At 45.9% G+C, this 16,339-nt stretch overlaps 2 protein-coding genes and 1 long non-coding RNA gene across 6 annotated transcripts in view; 1 reads left to right on the forward strand and 2 right to left on the reverse strand.

The window, feature by feature from the left end:
* LOC114511072 (zinc finger protein 530-like) overlaps positions 1–16,339 on the reverse strand; it is a 568,693-nt gene that overhangs the window by 330,092 nt on the left and 222,262 nt on the right. The window lies entirely within an intron of this gene.
* LOC114511040 (zinc finger protein 883-like) overlaps positions 1–16,339 on the reverse strand; it is a 174,926-nt gene that overhangs the window by 33,782 nt on the left and 124,805 nt on the right. The gene's annotated exons all lie outside the window — the stretch shown is intronic.
* On the forward strand, positions 6,439–14,989 carry LOC118497805. Its single transcript, XR_004900331.1, has 3 exons — positions 6,439–6,589; positions 8,277–8,288; positions 14,979–14,989. It is a non-coding gene; the product is annotated as an uncharacterized LOC118497805 (long non-coding RNA).

The following is a 16,339-nucleotide window of genomic DNA, read 5'->3' on the forward strand; positions in this document are numbered from 1 at the left end:
GGGAAAGACTATTCCCATTGCAAGCATCCATCTTACACAGTTAGGCGGGATTCTATGGGATGATTTTCAAGATAAAGACTCAGACTTGGAGGAAATGGCTATCATATATGGTTTGGCCCCAAAGTTCAGTAAATGGTGGAGACTTCACAAAGAAACACACAAGCATAGAGTGGGAAACAAACAAGAGAGGCAGGGTTTACTAGTTGATCCTCCACAAATGGCTTCCTATAGGACCTTTCCTCCTCGTGATGAGAGGCTGCATAGAAGAAGTTGAATGTGTGCAAAGCCACAGAAATCACATTCCAGAACCATAGATTCAAGGTCAATATAAGAATATGTGAGTCCTGGCTAATGTGGCTTAGTTAGTTGGAGTATCGTCCTATAAACAGAAAGGTGTGATTCCCTGTCAGAGCTCATATCTAAATGGTGAATTCAGTACCCATCCCCAGTTGGGGTGAATTGATGTGTCTCTCTCACATTTTTATCTATCTCTTTTCCTTCTTCTCTCTAAAATCAATAAACATATTTGATCCATCCAAGTCTCCTTGTGGTTTTGTTACAGAACACACAAGGGGGGGGCCTGGGACAATATACTATTATTAAAAGAAGGCCCCGGTCCATTATGTCCGCCGCCCTAGGAAAGATGTCTCTCAATGCCAGAGATTTGTGAAAAGGAAAGAAAATGTTTATTTAATGCTATACTAACTTAAAGTAGTGACCTAATGTCTTCACCAAAATCCGAAAGTCCCTTAAAACACCCAGAAACACACAGTCCTTCCTTCCTTCCCCCTTTGCCCAGTCCAGAGTACCGTATCTCAGGAAAGGAAATAGAAGTCCATGACTTAGGTAGTCTTCTGGTTCTTCCCAGTTAGAACTCCATCTCGACTGGGAGACCTCCCTGGATTCCCGGCACCCTCGGCTGAGTCACCAGGATCTCTGCTAAAACCAGGTGGTGGTTCCCCCTTCTAAAGCTGTGGGGGTCCCCACTCTGCCAGGCATGTGGTCCTCTCTCTCTCAGGGCTGCAGGAAGGGAGAGTCCCCACTCTGCCAAAACTGCATGGTTCTCTCCTCCAAGGCTGCCACGTGGTTCTCCCTCTCTCAGGGCTGCAGGAGTCTCCACTCTGTCAAGGCCGCGTGGTTTCTCCTTCCTAAAGCAGCATGGCTCTCCTCCAATGGCCGTGATCTTCTCTGCACCTCCACAGCCACATGGTTCTCCTCTCTAATGGCCGCCAAATCTGGGTTTTAAATCCCCGCGGCCAATCTTCCTCTGCAGCCCCATTTCCGACTCCTCCCATACTCGGCTTCACATGCCAGAACTTGTATCCTTCCAGCTTTACTGGGCTGCCATCATGAGTCTGGGCAGGCGTAGCCCCATGTCCTGGAGCCAATCCTCTCTGAGCTCCCATGCAGATGCTGTAACTCAGGGGACCCACCCTCCCCAGTCTGGGTGGGGAAGTTACTTCTGTTCCCCTGGCTTAGAGCTGATCAGGGCTACTTAACATATCCATGCAGCCAGCCAAAGGCTATAGATATGCTAAATGACCAACCTAGAGGTTAGCTGCAAGGCTGTTGCTATGCAAAACAGCTCTCAATGGCCCTGCTCCATTTGTCCCTTCCCCCAACCCACACCTGTGGGGAGGATGGAGACATCTTAAAATCTCCTGGACACCTTAAGTTCTGGACCCCATCTCAAATGCCTATTTGGGGTCCCCCCTCTTGGCTGCACCCTGTAACAGTTTTTTCAACTTATCCAAAGGAACAGTTCAGATCCCTGGGCTCAAACTCCTGCTTTATACCATCTAAACTCAGGTATGTGTCTACAGGGCCCCATCCTTCCTGGTAAGCACTTTCACTGAATCTCCCAGATCTTGCCTCCAACACACAGCAATATATGGGCTTAGGCTTCACCCTTCAATCCAAACACCAAGAACTCAGACCCATCAGCTCACACTTCCTCTAGCTGTGCATATGCTGTATGACCTCTTCCTCCTTACATCCTCACATCCAGGTTCACTCCTTTAGGTTTGACACTCTCACTCTCATGCACAAAAGAGCCACCACTTTTGCTTGACTCCGTCTTCCACCCTTCCACACGTTTCCAGGCCCATATGTCAGCTGCTCACGGTGATTTCCACTCATTGCTCTTTAAAACTTATACAAATGTGAACAAAAAGAATGTTCCCATATTCCCCAAAAGAACTAACTTACTACCATCTTCCCCTGTCCAGTTGATGGAGCCTCCACTGCTTTAGCTGCTAGGACCAAAAATGCCGGGATGGTTTTGAACCTTTTCCTTTCTCTACTGGAGCTGCAAACTCTGAAACTCTACGTGCCCTTCTTAAAAAATGGAAAGGAGAGTGTGTGGATGGAAGAGGATGTGAAGGGGTAAATGGTAATGTGAAAAATGCAATAAAAAATAAAAGATGGCCCTGGCTGGCGTAGCTCAGTGGATTGAGCACGGGCTGGGAACTAAAGTGTCCCAGGTTCGATTCCCAGCCAGGGTACATTCTTGGGTTGCAGGCCATAACCCCCAGCAACCGCACACTGATGTTTCTCTCTCTCTCTCTCTCTCTCTCTCTCTCTCCCCCTTCCCTCCCTGAAAATAAATAAATAAAATCTTAAAAAAAAATAAAAAAATAAATAAAAGATGAGCCCTGGCTGGCATAGCTCAGTGGATTGAGCGCGGGCTGGGAACCAAAGTGTCCCAGGTTCGATTCCCAGCCAGGGTACATGCCTGGGTTGCAGGCCATAACCCCCAGCAACTGCACATTGATGTTTCTCTCTCTCTCTATCTCCCTCCCTTCCCCTCTAAAAATAAACAAATAAAATCTTTTAAAAAAATAAAATAAAATAAAAGATGGACCAAGAACCCAACCTTTTCTCCTACCTCTAAGACCCAACTATGGTCCATCAGCTCTCCTCTGAATCATAGAACTTCCTTGGTCTAGAGCTCCCTGCTTCCTCCGTTAACCCCCACAATCTGTTTTAAACTAGGCAGCCAGATGGATCCTGTTAAACTCAGGAGAGACCAACTACTTTCTCTTATGCAAATGCCCCAATATCTACAGTGGATATCCAAATTATCATTTGGTCATTTTACAAGTCTGATTCTTGACCCCTCCCTTTTACCCCTTGCTTTTAACACAAGGAAAGTAGACTTGAGGTACCTATTCCCAGCTCTGTGGCATCTCCAAGCATTTGCAGATGCAGGTGGCCCTTCTTAACTGCTTACACATGCTAGCTCTGTGGACCAAAGAAAGAAAAGGCTCAGGCCCAAACTAAACCTCACCATCTTAGTGGACTCCTCCGAGATGGCCTTACAAACCGAGAGTCTGCAAATACCCCTATATATGCTCTGAAATTAAAACTTTCTAACTAAAAGCAAGTCATAGCAAGTAGGCATGTCTAGGACTGTATCTTCCCGGAAAAGGGTCAATTTTTACCTTATATGAGAACATTTTGAACTTTTGCACCTATGTTAACGTACATTTGTAAGGTCAGGGTAATTTCCTTTTTTCTTACCCCTCAGGGCACAAGCACTGCACCAGAGCAAAGACCAAAAAAAACCCCATAGTTCTAATTATTGTGTTAATTAACTAAATATTAACTGTCATACCCACCAATGCAAAAGAACTGGGTTTCATTCATTTTTGCTTTTTTTTTATCTAATATCAGGGATTTTACTGCTTTGTCTTCTTCTGCCTCTCTAACCCATTACCAGTGGATTTCCAAGTTCCCATTTATATTTTCCTTTTTGATTCTGATGTATAAAATTAGTGGTAAAACTGCCATTTTCCAATGCATTTTCACACTTCCTTGAAATTTTATTTCCTGGAAATCATCCTCAGTTTGGCTCAAATACACATTAAAAACAGTCTTTCCAGCCCTGGCTGGTGTGGCTCAGTGGATTGAGTGCCAGCCTGTAAACCTAATGGTCCTCAGTTTGATTCCTAGTCAGAACACATGACTCGGTTGCTAGCCAGGTCCCCAGTAGGGGACGTGTGAGAGCCAACCACACATTGATGATTCTCTCCCTCTTTCTCCCTCCCTTCCCTTCTGCCTCAAAATAAATAAATGAAATATTTAAGAAACAGTCTCTGCAGTATGAAATGTTTCTTAATTTCCTTTAACTCATCTAAATTTCTTGACTCACACCTTACTATATCTTTCTCACCTTATTATTTTTCCTCAAGACCTCAGGAATGCAAAGAACCCACATTTTGTAGAAAGAATTCCAGGGTAGCCACGTTTCCAGCAGACCCATAGCTTAAGTTAATTCTCTCATTCTTAGCTAAGTGCCTTTTGTACTACCCATTGTGACTTGCCTTTTCTAGGGCTTCATAGAGCATTTTCTCTTATTTGCTATTTAAGACATGCACATTGTATAACTCTGTTCATCAACATTAATACCTTTCTGTAGTTTGCTTACTTCAACAACTCTTTTATAAAAATGATCTCCAGTCACCATGCATAAACTGTCACTGCATTTACAGGTAAAGTGATGATTATTTCCCTGCAATGTGGAGAAATATAACAATCCAAAACAATTGTCTCACGTTCACATGTTCACTTTATAAACCTTAATGGATGGCAACATCACAGACATTCTGGTTATAATGTAAATTGTGTATACATAATTACTATTTCCAGATTCATGTTATATTCACAGAAGTTAAAAATACATCTTATCAGAAAACTCAATAAAACATTTCATGGGCCAAAACAAGTATTTTCACCAGTAAGAAAATAAATACTAACCCTTTCTGGAGGTGGATTCTGCTAAGTACAGTGATCCCTCACCTATCTCAGGGGTTATGTTCCAGAGACTCCCGTGATAGGTGAAAATCCTCGAAGTAGCGGCATTATATTTATTTTATTACTTATATATATTTTAAGGCTTTATAAACCCTTCCCACACTCCTATAAACCTTTCCCACTCTCTTATTAACCTTTCCCACATTCTTATAAACATTTCATACGCTCTTAAACACTTTCTACACTCTTAAACCTACGTAATTTTAACAGCATATAAAATTCTATATGGGTACTCACCACTGAAGTACAGTACCGCAAAATTCCATGATATAGCAAAAACTCCATGATACAGAATTAGATTTAAAAACAAACAAACTGTGATACAGTGAAACTGCAATAAGTGAACCATGATATAGTGAAGGACAGTATTATTGTTAAAGTCTCCCTCCTGCAATTGTCATGTCTAAGCCAGAGTCTCTCAAAGAGCCCAAACAGCCCTGGCTGGCGTAGCTCAGTGGATTGAGCACAGGCTGAGAACCAAAGCATCGCAGGTTTGATTCCCAGTCAGGACACATGCCTGGGTTGCAGGCGATGCCCCCAGCAACCACACATTGATGTTTCTCTCTCTCTCTTTCTCACTCCCTTCCCTCTCTAAAAATGAATAAATAAAATCTTAAAAAAAAAAAAAAAAAAAAGAGCCCAAACAGCTGAGGAAGCTCATTATTGGAGGATTGAGTTTTGCAGCATGTGATGAGGATCTGAGAAGCCATGTTGACCAATGGGGAGCACTCACAAACTATGTGATGAGAGATCCAAACACCAAGTACTCCAGAGGCTTGGGGTTGTCACACACGCCACTGTGAAGGAGGTGGATGCAGCCACAAACACACGGCCTTATGCTGTTGAAGTCCTTACTAACTTTCTGGAGAATGAATAAACAGTTTTGAAGTCTGTATATGACTAATTGCTAATATCCATTTTGGATAGCTCTTTTTCTGTAGTTTTGATCTGTTCTTTCATTTGGACCATGTTTCTTTTTTTTATTATCTATATATTTATTTTCCGCCCAAATTTTTAAAATATATTTTATTGATTATGCCCCTCTTCATTCCCCTCCACCCTGCACACCCTCTTCCACCCACATTCCCCACCTTTAGTTCATGTCCCTGTGTCATAAGTTCTTTAGCTTCTACATTTCCCATACTATTCTTGCCCTCCCCGTCTATTTTCTACCTACCATTTAATGCTACTTATTATCCGTAGCCCCTCCCCCGCCACTCCTCTGTTGCTAACCCTCCATGTGTTCTCTATTTCTGTGGGTCTGTTCCTGTTCTAGTTTTTTGCTTAGTTTGTTTTTTTTAGGTGTGGTTGTTAATAATTGTGAGTTTGCTGTCATTTTACTGTACTTTTTTTTCTTTGTCTTAGATAAATCCCTCTAACATTTCATAAAATAAGGGCTTGGTAATGATTGAAAGGTTTTTTTAAGCTCCACCAAGGAATAAATGCAAATCAGCCTCAAAATTAGGCAGTATAGAGCTTTAATGGGGTTTGTGCACCCGGGTGACATTTCTTGGTCCAGGTGACATTTCTTGGTCCGCACGGTGGGGCCAAGAAAGTCGCAAGCAACAGGGAATATGGCAGGGTTTTATTTTGGTTGGCCCTCTTCGTGGGGGCTGGGGATTGGTTCCCTCCGAACAAAGCAGCAACATATCATTGGTGGTTCTCCGCGCACCCTGGTTTGACATCAGCCGTCTTTTCCGGGTTGTAGTTCAGCTGCCATTTTGTCCTACCCTTCCCATGCAGACATTCCGACTTCTTTGATAGGATAAGGGGCGTGAGTGTTCCATCGGCTACTTCCTGCTGTCAGCAGCGCGTAGAGGGGAGGGGCTAGAGGTTGGCTGTTTCTGGTTCATCAGGGAGGGGCAAGTAGGTTTGGGCCTGAAGCAGCATCTGGTTGAAGGTAACCTGGGAGGCTTTGCGAATTCTTTCCTGGAGGAATTTCAGGAAACAGGGGCCAAGCATTAATAGTATGTAGATTATTATGACTGGCCCTACGACCGGGGCCAGGGTGGTAAAGAGTAGAGAAAGCCACCACAGAGTTATTGTTTCAAGAGTGGCGTGGTCTCGGCGTAATTTGTCTCTGAGGTTCTGTAGTGTATTAACATTCTCTTCTACTATGCTGCTCTCATTCACATAGAAGCAGCACTATTCCTGCAGGGAGAGACATGTTCCTCCTTTTTCTGCTGTTAGTAGGTCTATAGCTCTGCGGTTTTGGAGGGAAACCCGGGCTACCGAGGTTATCTGTTTCTTCAAAGATGCTAGAGAGGTGGCAGAGGCATCAAGGGCCTGCTCCAACTCAGCCTGTAATTGGCGAGTGGCTTGGAAACTGTGTGTTAACCCAGTGCTGCCTATTCCAGCTGCTGCCAGGGTTGTGGTAAAGGTTAGACTTACTAGTGTGGGCAGGAAGACAGCTTGTTTTTCTTTATGCCTGGTTAGTTTGTCCCTGAGCTCTCCTTCTCCATAATGCATAAGCTGTGGGGTCAGCACAGTTGGGAAGCAGGGGAAGGCAGAGGAAGAGTTAATGGTCCACAGCAGTGCTTCATTGCACCAAAAAAATGTGCTGGGTGGGGGGCTGGTAGTGGTTCCTGATATGGGTATAGTTTGGTTTCAGGGGGAGATGCTATTAGTGGCATAACATACCTGTGGCTGGCGTTTGGGATCTTGAAGAAGAGGTACGTCCTTTAAGAGGAAAGATGTGGGAGAGTCAGTGACATTGAGAGGAGTGGGAATGGGGACCGCTGTGATCGGGGAACAGTCAAGATAAGCACATAAAAAACAATTGGTAATATTTCCTATACCAGTAAGGTTAGGAGGGAAATACCTTGATGTACGAGGCCAAGCCAAGAGAAGGGGGGATTTTATTTTTCTTACTAGATTTTTGTTAGTAGAGACTGTTCATGTGTTAGAATAGTATCTGTCAGTATGGTTTTATTCCATGGGCCTGGGACAAGGGCTCAGTATTTTTCAATCAAACTCTGTGGGGGGGGGGGTGAGTATGAAAAGTCTTGGTATAATTTTCCTTTTTCTCCCTTTTCCCACTTGGAATCCCATGGATCTGCGATAATTAGGGTCCATGGTTGATTTTTGGGCCATTCATGATGCCTGCAGGAGTTATAAGGGCAGCCTCTATATTTGTCTGGCCACCATTTGCATCTTTCCTCTGTCTGATCATAGAGGAAACACATAGTGGGGAAATTATCTAAGTGTCCGGCACAGTCTAGTCCTTTAAAGCTACTGGCCGGTGCAGAGAGAAGGATGTATGTAGGGCACCCAGAGGGAGGGCAATCCGCAGAAATGACAGTGTGAGAAATTACTTGCCCGTTTTTGTTTTTTTTTTTAGTGTGTTTTACACACAAAGAACCTCTAAACATACTTATTCTGCAGTTTGAGTATGGCCTTTGCCCAAAGTGGGAGAACAAACAGGAGGAGAAGGAGGGTTTGCAGCGACTTCATTTGGGGAGCCTGGTGTTCGAGTAAAGTGGACTTGGGTGTCTCCTATGAGCTGCGCTGACCACTTTTCTGAGGCAGGGGCCAGCTTAAGGCGGGAGAGGTGGACCCACACTGGCTGACTTACTAATTTTGCTGCTGTGGGGGTGGTCAGAATGACAGTATGGGGTCCCGTTCACTTAGGCTGGAGCGGTCCAGGTCAGAGCTCCTTAAGTAATACCTGGTCTCCAGGCTGTAGGAGAGTGGCCGGGCCTGTCTCTGGACACCCCCCCCTACTGGAGGAAGAACTCTGTCAGTGTGTTTACAGAGAAGATGCTGGAGGAGAGAGAAATAGGACAGATAGGAGGCCAGAGGGGGAGTGTGTACTGGCAGGTTATGGTTAATTAGGAAAAGGCAGCCATACAGTAATTCAAAAGGGCTAAGTCCTGTTGGTTTTTGTGGGGCTGCCCGTATTTGAGTGAGGGCTAGAGGGAGCAGAGAGGACCTGGAACCTCTAGTTTTTAGGGTATGTGTGGTTAGGTGGGTTTTCAGGATGCTGTTAGTCCATTCTACTTTACTGGGAGACTGGGGATAATAAGGAATGTGCAGCTTCCAGGTGATGCCAAGGGAGGTGGAGACCTGCTGGAGAATTTGGGAGATGAAGCCTGGGCCGTTGTCTGACTGGATAGAGGAGGGCAGCCCAAATTGTGGGACAATGTGGTTGAGGAGGAAGTTGGCTACTGATCCGCTGTTTCTCTTGTCATGGGATGGACCTCAATCCAACTTGAAAACGTGTCAATAAAAATGAAAAGGTAGCGGAATTTTTTGTGGGGAGGCATGTGAGTGAAGTTGATTTGCCAGTCCTGGCCAGGGAGATGTCCTCTCATCTGGTGAGTTGGAAACCGGGGTTTAAGGCCTTCCTGGGTTGATGTTTTAGAGCAGACTGAGCATTCAGAATGCACCTGTTTGATGGACTGGAGAAGATTTGGGAAGGAGAAGAGGGGATCTAGGAACTTGAACAGAGCCTTGGGGAAGGACTGTCCATGTCAGTTGTTGTGAGAGGTTGGTGTCAGGGTCAGTCCAGGTAAAGGCAAAAAGAAAATATGAATCCTGGTGGAGGGGGATAGTAAAGAAGGCATTTTTGAGGTCCAGAACAGAAAAATGGGTGGTGGTAGGTGGGATGTGGGAGGGGAGAGTGTAGGGGTTTGGGACCGCTGGGTGGATAGGGACTACAGCTTTATTAATGAGCCTTAGGTCTTGGACTAACCAGTATACTCCTGATGGTTTCCGAACTGGAAGAATTGGGGTGTTACTCGGGAACTTGGTCGGAATTAAAAGTCCCTGCCCCATAAGGCGGGAGATGATAGGTTTGAGACCTCTACGATGGGCTTCAGAGATTGGGAACTGGGGTCTAGAAAGAAAGATGGTGGGGTTTTTCAGCGTGATGGTGACTGGGGTGTGGTGAGAGTCCACAACAGGCTTGGAGGTGTCCCATATCTGAGGGTTGACTAGGGTAGGTGAGATTGGAGGTTGGGTTAACGGGGTAGGTTATTGAGCTGATATAATGGCCAGACTGTAGTGGACAGAAAAGTCAGCCATTTTTGCTTGAGGCCAGGGTCAATTGCTGGCAAATTTTTCAGAAGGCACCCTAGAGGTGACTTAGGATCTGGCCTGGACCCTTGCTCCCCCATTCCTGGTCCCAAGGATGGAAGATTGGTGACCGAGAATTGATGTCCCGTAACTCAAGTCACTGACCAAGTTGGACAGAAATGGAGCTCAAGGCCGGGGGATGTCTCCACCCGTTCTTGAATCCTGGAGAGAGAACAGTTTCTCCCAGAAGGGCTACCCCTGACATAGCGTTACGATTTCTGGTAGGAGAGCAGCCTCTCCAGCAGACGGGGACCCGGAGTCAGAGTCCAAGGACCAGGAAGTTGAGGGATGGTGACACTTACCCTGGTTCGGTGCTCAGACTGGTGGGGTGGCCATGAGGCCTCCTCAGGGAATCGGGAGAGGAGCGGTCTTCAGTAGACAACTACTCCTCCCAGGTTTCGGCACCAAATGAAAGGGTTTTTTTAAGGCTCCACTGAGGAATAAATGCTAATCAGCCACAAAATTAGGCAGTATAGAGCTTTATTGGGATTTGCACGCCTGGGTGAGGTTTCTCAGTCCGCACGGTGGGGCTGAGAAAGTCGTGAGCAAACAGGGAATATGGCGGGTTTTATTTCGGTTGGCCCTCTTCGTGGCGGCTGGGGATTGGGTCCCTCCAAACAAAGCGGCAACATATTGGTGGTTATCATCACGCCCTAGTTTGACGTCAGCCGTCTTTTCCGGGCTCAGCCTCCATTTTGTCCTGCCCTGCTCATCCTGATGATGATGAACTCCTTTAACTTCACCTTACCTGAGAAACATTTCATCTCCCCTTCCATTCTAAATGAAAGCTTGGCTGGATAGAGCAATCTGGGATGTAGGTCCTTGCCTTTCATGACTTGGAATACTTCTTTCCAGCCCCTTCTGGCCTCTAAGGTCTCTTTTGAGAAATCAGCTGACAGTCTTATGGGAACTCCTTTGTAGATTACTGTCTCCTTATCTCTTGCTGCTTCTAGGATTCTCTCCTTCATTTTTACCTTGGCTAATGTAATTATAGTGTGCCTTGGTGTGTTCCTTCTTGGGTCCAACTTCTTTGGGACTCTCTGAACTTCCTGGAAGTCTATTTCCTTTGCCAGATTGGAGAAGTTCTCCTTTATTATTTGTTCAAATAAGTTTTCCACTTGCTGCTCTTCCTTTTCTTCTTCTGGTACCCCTATAATTTAGATGTTGGAACATTTAAAGATGTCCTGGAGGTTCCTAAGCTTCTCCTCATTTTTTAAAAATTCTTATTTCTTCATTGTTTTCTGTTTGGTTGGTTGTTTCTTCCTTCTGGTCCACTCTATTGTTTTGAGTCCCAGTTTCCTTCCATCACTATTGGTGCCCTGTGCATTTTCCTTCATTTCTCTTATGGTAGCCCTGCATTTGTTCATCTAATTTGCAACCAAAATCAATCAATTCTGTGAGCATCCTGATTACCAGTGCTTTGAACTGTGCATCTGATAGGTTGGCTATCTCTCGGTCATTTAAAAGTATTGGTTGAGAGGTTTTCAGTTCTGTTTAAGCCATCTCTTTTTTTTTTTCCTTTGGTCTGCTCGCACCTGTTACATATGAGGGGCAGAGCCTTAGGTGTTCATCGGGGCGGGGCACCCCAGTCGCTGGGTTGTGACGTTGTATGTGGGGGTAGGGTCCGAGAGGAAACAATGGCATTTGCTCCACTCTCTGTCAGACCTCAGTCCCTTCCGCCGCTTCCCCCAAGCAAACTGGATCTTTCTGGTGCTGATTCCCATGTGGGTGGGCTTGTGCACCCCATGGAACTTTCCAACGACCTCTCCTGTGAGGCTGGGAGTCTATCCCTGTTCCTCAACCCCCACAGGTGTTTTCAATCAGTGTCCCGAGGCTCTATTTCCCAGCAATGTGATCCTGGGTTGCGCGCAGTGCCTCGCTGGGTCTGCCGATTGCCACCCCTCAGCAGAGGTCTGCCAGCTGCCACTTGCAAGCTCAGGGTCTGCCCACTGCGGTCTTGCGTGCCCCATCCCAATGCTCTCTGCTCTACACGCCGCAACCAGCACCCGGCTGCCTGACTCCGCCCCTCCTACCAGTCTGGATGAACGTGTCTATTTTAACTTCTTGGTTGTCCGACTTCCATACAGTTCAATTTTCTGTCAGTTCTGGTTGTTATTCTGTTTCTAAATTGTTATTGTCCCCATCTTGGTTGTGTGAGGAGGCACAGTGTGTCTACCTATGCCTCCATCTTGACTGAGGTCTCCCCCCAATTTTTTAAAAAAATATTTTATTGTTGTTCAAGTACAGTTGTCTGCATTCCCCCCCCCACCACGCCCCACCAAGACCATCCCCACCTCCCTCCTCTGCTTCCATCCCCACTTGGTTTTGTCTATGTGTCTTTTATAGTTATTCCTGAAAACCCTTCCCCCCCCCCCCCGCCCCATTATCCCCTCCCACCTCCCCTCTGGGCCACGTTTCTTTGTCTCCTCGTTTTGGCAGCCTTCCTGTGTTTGTTTATATGTATTAGGTAGAGGTGCTTTGACTCTGTCTTGGTAGTGTGGCCTAATGTAGCAGGTGTCCTGTATGGTCTAGTGGCACATCTTCTCCTATCACCCAAGCTGAGTACTCAAGGTGCGCCTTTCATGTGGACTGAGTACACCAGTCTCTTGTAGAGCCTTGGATGCTGTCAGAAGATCAATGGGAGGAATTTACAGTGTTGTTAAGAGGCACGTATGAGATCATGGCTACTTAATTTGGAGGCTCAGATTTGCAGACAATAAAGACTCCAAGTCAAAGGTGAATAGTTAAGCAATTTGTTAAGAAGAGCAAAGAGAAAACAAGAATCAAAAACATACATCACCAGATGGGAGAATCACCAACACCCGAATACAGATGCTGGGAAATCCATCATTCGGGCAGCCGCATTCGGGGTTCATCTGGGTGTTGGGAACTGCCCTGCCTCATTTCAGAAGCTACAACCCCTCCATGGCTAAGGCTGAGTGAGCAACCTTGGGATCATAAGCCACTAAAGAGACAAAGCTTATCTCCATGGCTGGGGCACCTCCTCTGCCCCTTTTACTTCACCCTGCCTGGCCCCCAATGCATGATCAGTTAGCCAGCGATGGGTAAGATTCCTCAAGGGAGGGATGACCTAAACAGGCACAATCACAGGGGTCCCCAGGGAAGGATTTGGGAGGCTATAACAAAAGGGGCTGATGGACCCTCACCCCTTGGCTTTGACATAGCCTGGGTCCTTATTCTGTCTGTGAGAAGCCTCCTAATCTCTCAACTGCCTTACTTCCTGTGTCTGACTTAAGCCTGAAACAATGACAGAGGGCAGTGCATCCCTGTGTTGGAAGGGGCGGGTTTTCCCAGCGCAATCAGGCCTAAGAAAGAATACCCAAAATCCTATGAAACCTGCTTTGTTAAGAATGTTCTCAATTAAATTATAAGGGTCTGAGCAGGAAATGAGTTTGTTTCCCAAAGTTTTGTAGCACTTTAGCTAATGGACCCTGACTCGGAATAAGCCCTCGTAGTTTTTTGTATGTATGCTATCTATTATTTGATCCTTACTGCCTGACAATGATTGATGAGCTTTACCTGTATTCCTGTGCAAAAACAACCCAATAAAAGCCCATTGAGGAAAAGGCTCTTGACCCTTCTCCTTTGAGAGATTGGCCACCTTTCCTCCCCAAGCAGATGGTGTCTTGGTAGATTTATTATCATCCATGGCGGCTGGGGTGGGGGGCCTGTGGGCAGAGGCCCCCCACATCTGGGAACAGTTCTGAGTAAAGCATTCTTCCCTCAGGTGGGATTCCCAAGTCTCACTTTGGGGGCTCTGCTTAAATATGTTTTAGACAAAAGTGGCTATGCGCCACTTTTGTGACTCCACTGACCAACCGTTCCCTCCAGAATAGCCAGTTCTTTCCCAAGGGAACAATTAGAGCTCACAGGTACTAAGATAAAAATCAGGCCTGGCTGGCGTAGCTCAGTGGATTGAGTGCGGGCTGGGAACCAAAGTGTCCCAGGTTCGATTCCCAGCCAGGGCACATGCCTAGGTTGCAGGCCATAACCCCCAGCAACCGCACATTGATGTTTCTCTCTCTCTCTCTCTCTCTCTCTCTCTCTCTCCCCCTCCCTTCTCTCTCTAAAAATAAATAAATAAAATATTTAAAAAAAAAAAAAAAGATAAAAATCAGTGGTGCTTAGTGTTCCGTGGAGAAGGGCTAGTTCTCCCTGGGAGACAGCACACCTATATTTCATTCTTACAATAAGAGGTCACGGCTTGGGCATAAACTGGGAGGATTCTTAATATTTCTTTAACTCATCATTTACCCAGGGTAGTCAGAAGCAAGGACTGACTGTGACCACTGACCACCAACTTTGCCATCCATGGAGGATCAGCTATCCAGGGGAAGAATGGTGGTGCATTGACATGGTCTGTAGCTGTCCACTGGGAGCTCTGTCCCTGGGGTTCCCCAGGCGGTTCAGGCCAAGGTCAGCCACCCTGCCTCAGCTATAAAGCAATCGGAGATGGCTGCTACTTGGGCTGGGCTTGGAGATTCCCAGGCAAAGCTGTGCTATGAACCTAGGCAAGCTGCTGCTAGTGCCAAGCCTGGGACTCACTGAAGCCTGGTGTTTTTTGTTTGATGGAAAAGCAGTTTGGATTCGCTCGTAAGTTGGGTGGGGCAGTCTTTATGGCAGGTCAAACCCAGTTAGCCAGGTTGTTGGTTTCAGGTATGGCTCTTGCTGTGGCTATGGGAGGCAGGGGAAAAAGGTTTAGAAAAGGGCCCATGGCCTCTGCTCACCTTGAGGCCAGACGCTTCAGTGTCTCCCAGTATACCAAAGGTGACTTTCTCACCCCCCCCCCCCCCCCGCCCCGCCAAGGTGATTTCCAAGCTGCTATACAGATGCTGGAGGTCAGAGGGACTGAGTCTGAGTAGGTGAGCCTCTGTCTGGGGTCTTTAAGAGAAATTGCTTGGGACTTCCATTTTCTTGGACCAACAGAATCCTGACTTGTTTTTAAAGACTAAAGTTATGGGGATGTATCCTCATGGCTCTGGAACCCTGGGCTGGGGAGCCTCATGTGGCTCTGGACTCCTTGCTGCCAAGATATCCCTACTGAATTTTTATGCACCACACATCAGTGAGGGACCAGCCCTACCCTCATCTCTGCCCCTTCTGCCAGTTCTGGATGGATTTCTTTAATGCCCTTGTTCTCAGACTTCCACTCAACTCCGTATCTGACAGTTCTGAGTCATGGTTGTTCTATATTTTGGTTGTAATTTTGATGTGGTTGTGTGAAGAGTTGAACCATGTCTGCCTAAGCTGTCATCTGTAACTATGAGACTGAAATTCTTAGGAAGAGAGGGAAAACAGAAATGGACTCTTTAATTAATGAAGATTTCTTGTCAGAGCCACAGGACATAGAGTGATGTGCAGCCCTAGAATATGATAAAGCCTTTGAGGTCATCCCCAGAAAAGCAACAAGCCCCTGTGGAGCTCAAAGAGTATCTTCCACACCCTCAACACAACAGATGACTCTGTCATCTGAAAGCTGGTGAACACCTAGAGCAATATGTTGTCATTGAGGGCAACCTGGCCCCAAAGATGAGCTGCATGCATGCAGAGTATTCCTGGGACATTGCTGACCAGAGGCAGGTCTGCCCTATTCTTTGATAAAATGTACAATCCTGACACAGACTCCAGACAGTGAGAGGGCCAATGAGGCCTATTGAAGGAAGTAATTTCTGCAATTTGCCCTACAACCTGGCCATGGAGTCAAACTACATTAGCCAAAGCTTCCCTGAGACCAAGATGAGACTATGAAACAGGTGACATAATTAGTAAATTATTGAAGAAACAAAACATGGTGTCATGGCTTTCCTTTAACTCTTCTGAATTTCTCACCTCACTATTTTTCTTCCAGTTGTCTGGAATGAAAAGGACCCACACTTTGAAGAAAGATATTCAGGGTAGCCCTGTTTCCAGCAGGGCCATAGCTCAAGTTAGTCTGTCTTACCTGTTCTTAGGCTACATAGAGCATTTTGCTATATAGTTATTTTAGTAATATTCATGACATAACTCCATCAACATTATTATCTTTCTTTAGTTAGCTCAATCCCTAACTCTTTTTTAAAATACTTTATTTATTTTTAGAGAGAAGAGAAGGGAGGAAGAAGAGAGAAAGAAACATCAATGGTTGCCTCTCATGCGTCCCCTACTGGGGGACCTGGCCTGCAACCCAGACATGCACCCTGACTGGGAATTAAACTGGTGACCCTCTGGTTCGCAGGCCTGCATTCAATCCACTAAGCCACACCAACCAGGGCCAATCCATAATTCTTTCACAGAAATAATCTCTAGTCCCCATGCAGAAATTGTTATTGCATTGACAGGTAAAATGATTATCATTTCCCTGCAAGGTGCAGAAATACAGAATCCAAAGTGTTTCTTGTGTTCACATGCTCACTTTTGAAACCTTAAGATGGCAATATCACAGCCATTC

Source organism: Phyllostomus discolor, chromosome 12 (assembly GCF_004126475.2).
Source record: "Phyllostomus discolor isolate MPI-MPIP mPhyDis1 chromosome 12, mPhyDis1.pri.v3, whole genome shotgun sequence".
Classification (NCBI taxonomy): Eukaryota; Metazoa; Chordata; class Mammalia; order Chiroptera; family Phyllostomidae; genus Phyllostomus; species Phyllostomus discolor.